Source organism: Tiliqua scincoides, chromosome 7 (assembly GCF_035046505.1).
Source record: "Tiliqua scincoides isolate rTilSci1 chromosome 7, rTilSci1.hap2, whole genome shotgun sequence".
Classification (NCBI taxonomy): domain Eukaryota; kingdom Metazoa; phylum Chordata; class Lepidosauria; order Squamata; family Scincidae; genus Tiliqua; species Tiliqua scincoides.
Window position 1 is genome coordinate 66,642,003 of NC_089827.1, and position 7,417 is coordinate 66,649,419.

Sequence of the window (7,417 nt, forward strand, 5' to 3'; positions counted from 1 at the left end):
ACCAAAAGTGGTGGCATGTGTCTGAAGAGACTCAAAGGCAGCCCAGTGCTTACTCGGCGGTAAGTCAAAAACAATTTTTACGTGCCTTATATTTGGGTCATCTGCTTGGGTCATTCATTCTTTCACTGGATACCCTGCAGATGCCTGATCTCGTCTGATCTTGGAAGCTAAGCAGGGTCAGGCCTGGTCATGGTCAGAACTTGGATGGGAGACTGCCTGGGAATACCGGGTGCTGTAGGCTTCTACCATAGTCTTTCAAGACTGAAGGTTGCCAACCAACCATGGGATATTCTCCCTGCCCTGCATCTGAAGGTTGCCAACCATCTCCCTATACTGAACACTATCTCCCGATCTTGTCTGATCTCGGAAGCTAAGCAGGGTCAGGCCTGGTTAGTACTTGGATGGGAGACCGCCTGGGAATACCGGGTGCTGTAGGCTTATACCATAGTCTTTCGAGACTGAAGGTTGCCATCCATGGATACCTTTTTGGTTCAGCTGCATTGGTGCCACTGGTGGGGAATAGGATTGGGCCCTTATGCTTGTCACCCACCTTGGGGGGGGGCGGGTTCCCTTTTAGGAATTTGAGAAGGAAGATTCAAATATTTGGAACCAACACACACAGACTCCAAGCTATCCCAAGGGGCTTTACTAGCAAGCTACGTGCCCTGCTCATCTTCGTGACTAACACAGCATCTTGTAGTCTAACAGCAGCGTTGCCTGGCACTGCTACCTTAGCAACCTTTGCTGTGGCCAGATGCAGCTTGACCACATCACAAAGTATTATCGTGAAGTACAAACTTGCTGGAAAAGGGATGTGGTGGCCCATTTAGTCCCGATTCCTGTATCTCAGTGGTCCACCAGATGACTCAGAGACCCCACTTGACAACATGATACCTGTATTCTGTTTCCATTCCCTTGCAACTGGCATTCTGAGGTAGCCTACTTCTAAAACCAGGAGGTTGCACATACCCATCATGGCTTGTAACCTGTGATGGATTTTTTTCCCTCCAGAAATCTGTCCAATCCCCTTTTAAAGGCTTCTAGACCAGATGCCATCACCACATCCCCTGACAAGGAGTTCCACAGATTAATTACATGCTGAGTAAAGAAATGATTTTTTGTGGAAGCATGTGGAAGGAGTGTGGCCATTCACATCTATCCGCACCTGATGAACTGGTTCACCTAGTTCCATAGGTATCATGTGGGTTCACTACAGCAGCATTCTTCAACCTGGGGGTTGGGATCCTAATGAGCCTCACTTGTGGTGTTGCATCCAATTGTTGGCAACCTTCAGTCTTGGAAGACTCTGGTATCGCGCTCTGGATGGTGGTTCTGGAACAGCGTCTAGTGTGGCTGAAAAGGCCAATTCGGGAGTGACAATCCCTTCCACACTGGGAGCAAGTGCAGTCTGTCCCTGGTCTGTCTCCCTGGCTATGGGCCTTCCTTCTTTGCCTCTTAGCCTCAGACTGTTGGCCAAGTGTCTCTTCAAACTGGGAAAGGCCATGCTGCACAGCCTGCCTCCAAGCGGGCCGCTCAGAGGCCAGGGTTTCCCACCTGTTGAGGTCCACTCCTAAGGCCTTCAGATCCCTCTTGCAGATGTCCTTGTATGGCAGCTGTGGTCTACCTGTAGGGCGCTTTCCTTGCACGAGTTCTCCATAGAGGAGATCCTTTCGGATCCGCCCATCATCCATTCTCACAACATGACCGAGCCAACGCAGGCGTCTCTGTTTCAGCAGTGCATACATGCTAGGGATTCCAGCTCGTTCCAGGACTGTGTTGTTTGGAACTTTGTCCTGCATAGGAGTGAAAATGGTTGAAGACCTCTGGACTGGAGCACTACCAAGTTAAGGGGGAGGCACCTGGTGTACCCCTTCAGGTACCCAGAGATTGTGTCCAAGTCCTGCTCAGGTTCTTAGCAATTGTGTTAAAATAGCTTTCCCTAGAGCCAGGCTTCATGGGAATTTTTTCTGCTCTCTCCATTGAGAATATTTGGTTACAGTGATGCTGGAAGGAGGTAAACAAGGGTGAGGAGTGGGCAGATAGAGTCCCAGGAGGGGACTGAGATTGATAGTGGGTTCCTAGTCTCATACTATTTACTTATTTATTTGAGTTATGGCCCTAAAAAGATTGAAGACCCCTGCACTACAGTATTGGAACTGCATGTTCAAAGGTAGTTTGAATGAGTTCCCCTCCACCATGATTAGGTGATAGCAAATCAGCTCACTACGTAGGGAGAAACATGAACGGCATGCAATGGAAGAGAATGGCTTGTAGTGTCACTGGTTCATAGCGACTTACTAGTTATGGTTGGCAACCTTCAGTCTCGAAAGACTATGGTATAAGCCTACAGTACCCGGTATTCCCAAGCAGTCTCCCATCCAAGTACTAACCAGGCCTGACCCTGCTTAGCTTCCGAGATCAGACGAGATCAGGAGATAGTGTTCAGTATAGGGAGATGGTTGGCAACCTTCAGTCTCGAAAGACTATGGTATAAGCCTACAGCACCTAGTATTCCCAGGCGGTCTCCCATCCAAGTACTAACCAGGCCTGACCCTGCTTAGCTTCCAAGATCAGACGAGATCGGGCATGTGCAAGGTAAAGCATGCTAATTCTACTTGTATTGTGTGAAGGTCTGGAAGGTCTCTCAGTTTATGATTTCTTACTTTGAAATGTGATGTGTTCTTGTTGACAAAACACAGATATTTGCTGATTCACAAGTAACTGTGGGGAAGGTGTTTTCTTAGTGGTTTTTTTTATTTTTATTTTTATTTTTTGCTGTTAGCCTAGAGAAATATGATTCTTTGAAAAGCAAAGTAGGGTACAGGTGTAAGGATGCTTGGAATTCTTAGATTTCAAGAACAAGCAGTAAGAGGACTGCAGCTCCCATCTGATGATGGAAGATAGCTTTAAAGCCAGGAATCCAAAATGTGAAAAAAAAAGCATTTAAGAAAATAACTATGTCTGCTACAGCTGGTAGCCAGCACAGTTAAAGGTTGCATCCATGAACCCCTTGACTCAGATTTGTTTACTGCATTGGCTTGGAGCCACTCCACATGTTCCAGTTTCAGTGGGTACATTTTACAAACCTCTGTTGTGAGCCTGACTCTGAAGTGCCTATTCATTTTATTATTTCATGTGCTAATGTATCAGAAGACCTGTCCACAGTTGCCTACAGGCCAGGAGGAAGCTGGGAGAAGTTTATTTATAGCCTAATCCTTTGCATCCCTGTCAGAGTCAGCGCAGAGGCTGCATTCAGCCTCCGTGTCCCAGCGCTGGCCCTGCCGACTCTTGATGAGGCACAAACGTGCTTTATGGCACGTTTGCGACCCTCCTAGGCTCTAGAGAGCCAACTGATGAACATATCGAACACGGGTCGTAGACATGTGGGAAAATCGGAGTTATGATGAAGGAACAGGAACAAAGGAAAGGGAAACAGATAAAATAAACACAGGCAATCTGCCTGTGTAGCAATTTATGACCTGCTTTAGAAACTTCAGTTGTTTGGTTTGGCCACAAATCAGCCAAAGAGATGTAACTTAGCAATGGGAAGTGTTTGGCACCAAACAATGGCATGTGAGAGACGTTGCAAGGAAGGAAGTTGCAGGAGACAAAGATTTCTTACAAAAAAGCAATGAGGCAAGACATGTGCTCAGATTGTACTGCAGATAACCAGGAAGCACGGTTATCCATGGAGCCACGTGATGAGGCTTGCAGTGGGGTGGCTGTTGGAAGGAGTGGTGGATTTGGGGTGTCCTTCATCCCGAGTGTGCCACTTGCTCCCTAAAGCCCATGGCAGATGCAAGCCACACTGATGTCCCGCCATTTGCAAAATATAAGCAGAGATCGGATCTCTCCTTTCCTCCCTGCACTCTGTCTTCATGTAGGGTTTAAATGGAATGCTTCCTTTTAAATGACCCACAAGGAAGGAGCACTTTGTGATATCCTACCCTGGCTCTATAGTTGCACAGCATGTAAAGTTTACAAAGATGCATTGACCTTAAGCTTCAAAGCAGGGGTGTCAAAACATAAGGCCCAGGGGTTGGATGAGGTCCACAGAAGCTCTTTATCTGGCCCTTGGGCTCTCCCAGCACCACCATCAGCTGCTCTTAGTTGCTGAGCTCTGCTGAGGCATCACTGCTGAAAGGGCAGCCTGTGTGATTATTGGGTTCTCCTATATCTTGGAGACGTGATCAAGATTTGCATATTTTCTCTTCTATCATTTGCAGCTGATGAGCTGCTAAGTGAGAAGAAAAGTACTTCTGGGCATCTGCTTCATAACATCATTTCCTGCTTAATGACATCCGTTTGGGCCCCTAGTGGGCGTCATGGATGCTATTTGGTCTACTGCATGAAATGGGTTTCACACCCCTGCTTTAAACCCTATGCTAGGACAGAGCACAGTGAGGAGGTAAAGATATCTGCTTTCTCTTGTTCTTGTTCCAGTGCTGCTGGAAGAAGTGAGGGTGAAAAACTGCTCTATGCCAGATCACTTCTCCTTGCACCACGTAGGCAAGGACAGGTGGTGTGGAGCCTGCCACTTTCCTTTTCATTAAGATACATTAGCAGACTCTGAGGTATCACCGTGTATCTTGCAGACTGCTGGCATGGCCAAAATTCTTCCATCCTGTAGCTTATTGGCACAGCTGTTTCTACCAGTAACTGCCCCAAACTGCCCTCAACAGTCCCCCCCGGCTGGTCCTGATTCTGGTCTGTGCCACTTCTGTTTGGTATGAGCCAAGCAGGTTGCAGAACATGCTTCTGGTTAGCAAAGGGAGGCATGCACACACATGCATTCTCCCCCATATCCATGGGGGTGCATGTGCAGTCGGGTGCACTATTGGGTGGATTGAGATAGTGTGCTGGAATGCTACGTCAAGTGCCAGGAGGTCTTGGGCCAGCCCCGAAATGCTCAAATGGCACTAGAGGATTAGATTTGGACCCTGGAAACTCTTGAATCGCTGCTCAGACATGAAACTTGGTGCTGAACCCAGCACTGGCCGGACACTGTCTGGAGCTAGATAAGAGCTCTGGGTGGCAAAGGGGGCTTGGGGGACAGGGGTGTTCTGGAGTGGGGAGATGGCAGGAGAAGTAGTGGAGGGGGTGGGACTGAGGCAGGAGGGGGTGGGACTGACTGAGCTCTGATCTGCCAGATCCTGAACTCTGTTGGGCCTTCTAGAGTCTCAAAATAGCTGGCGCAGACTTGAGAAGCCCTATTGTAGGGCTTGAGGCTTTTCCTGGGGAAGGGGATGAAAGGTAATCTTCATCGACTGAACATCACTGATGAGCTAAAATGGATTTAAATTGGTTACTACCCACAGTTGATATTTTTTGGGCAAGTACATTGTCCTCGGTCCCATGTAAATGTTAACAAAATCTGTCTGGGTGACATGTTGAATATTCATTGAAATCTGCTTTTCTCACAAGGCCTGCTTGGGATGTGACTGCAGGCAGACATATGTATTTTTTTGCTATATGCAAAACCTGGCTACGTGTTCTGTTTGGCACTTATACTCAACTCCAGGAAAGAAGGTGGGAGGTCAGTAGGAGTGCGTTTATGTATAACTGTATCACAGCAAACCTTACTGAATCTGTTTGGTGCCATGAAACATACATGCATGTAGGGTGCAATTTGCATACACCCAAAGACAGGAGCTTTAAGATTAATTTCCTCATAAAAAGAAACACCGGAAGTTTTAGCTCTGATAGCATTCTGGAGAGATTGGGGAAGGGCACAAGTGCAATCACCGAACAAGAGGAACTTGGAAGGAATAGACAAGGCAGTATTTTTGTTTGTTTGTTTATTTTTCACATTTTTTTGTCTTCACAACAACCCTGTGAGGTAGGTGAGGCTAAGAGAAAGTGACTGGCCCAAGGTCACCCAGGAAGCTTTGTGGCTGAGGGGGGACTTGAACCTGGATCTTCCAGGTCCAAGTCTACCTCCCAAACCACTACACCACCCTGGCTCTCAGTAGTAGAGTCCCAAGCTATAAAAAGAAAATGCCCCAAAGAAGTGAAACTGATTATTTTGCATCCACGTGGTTTACGGCAGGATTGCATACAAGTTCTGCAAAACCTTCACCGACTAAACGGATCTTGAATTTTCTAAGTTTCTCAAAGTTTCTCACATTGCCGGTTCCAGAGTGAGACCCTACACTGCATTGCTGTAGTACAATGATTCCCCAACTTTTTAGCACCAGAACCCACTTTTTAAAATGGCACGTTTTCGGGTCCCAGCTAGGTTTACCAGACTTTTGAAAAAGGAGATCTAGAAACTTATTTATAAGTAATAATAACCAGAAAAAGACCCTCAAAAACTTCTCTCTATATATTTACACCTTCTTTCAAACTGTAGGAGCTGAGCTCCTTGCAAGGTAACTAGCAGCTACAGTATATGATTTTTGAATAGCCTCAGGGCTTGAAGCAATTAGTTATCTGATCTTTCCATCACTCTTTGGTGGCCCACCAAAAATTCAGTCATGACCCACCAGTGGGTCCCGACCCACAATTTGGGAACTATTGCTGCATCTCAGTTACTCTGTGCATGCTTCCACTCTCAGCAGGGCCTAAGGGACCACCTCTGTTTGTTACAACACAGTTCCATACCTGTTTGCTTCTACCAATGGCATTTCTTCACATCTGCCAGATACTCTTCAATACGATCCTTCCATTTTCTCACTGTTCAATGTAGGGAGAGCTCCGGAAGTTCATTTCTTCATTTGCCAGGTCCTATACAAGAAGTAGAGAAAAGCATCGGAGCCCATGAGGAAGTCGATGTTTGTGGCTAAGTAGCTGGGGTTGTTCTACAGAGCAGCTCTGTTCAGGCAATGTTGAACATTGCCCAGTGCCCATACATGCAATGGAAGTGGGAGCAGGTTCTGGGGTCCTGTGCTTTCCCCCATAACACCCCCCCAAAACATTTTTATTCACTGGATACCTTGAAGGGGTGTCTTAGAAGTCCTGGAGGCCTCCAAAATCTCTTCCAGTTTTTGGTGAAATCTGGAAGTGCCTTTCAGAGGCTTCTAAGACACGCTCTAAAGGTGTGGTACCTGGAGCAATGTATCTCCTGACCCACCTTAGCTGTGCCACTGATGGGTGCCTCAAGGCTTGGTGTCTCCAATTAAAGGATGTCAGAAGACAGAGCTTGGAAGATAGAACCTAGACCCCAATCTGATCCCCCACAAGTCTATGCAATGCATCTATGCCATAGGGGCAGTATTAAGATTTACATGGGCGTATAAACTAGTCTAGCAAACTAGACCACTGAGTTCAGTGTCGTCCGCTCTACCTGCAGCAGCTCTCTGAGTTTTCAGAAGGGGTCTTATCCAGCCCTACCTGGAGATGCCTTCTGAAAGCAAGCAGGTTCTTTACCCTTGAACTGAAACCCTTCCCTCCTTCAGGCTTGCAGTTTTCTTGCAGA

At 47.0% G+C, this 7,417-nt stretch overlaps 2 pseudogenes; one reads left to right on the top strand and one right to left on the bottom strand.

Annotated features, from left to right (window-relative positions):
* The first annotated feature begins 315 nt into the window (after nucleotides 1–315).
* On the top strand, nucleotides 316–438 carry LOC136658163 (5S ribosomal RNA; annotated as a pseudogene).
* A 1,903-nt stretch (nucleotides 439–2,341) lies between these two features.
* Nucleotides 2,342–2,464, bottom strand: LOC136657741 (5S ribosomal RNA; annotated as a pseudogene).
* Between the last annotated feature and the right edge of the window lie 4,953 nt (nucleotides 2,465–7,417).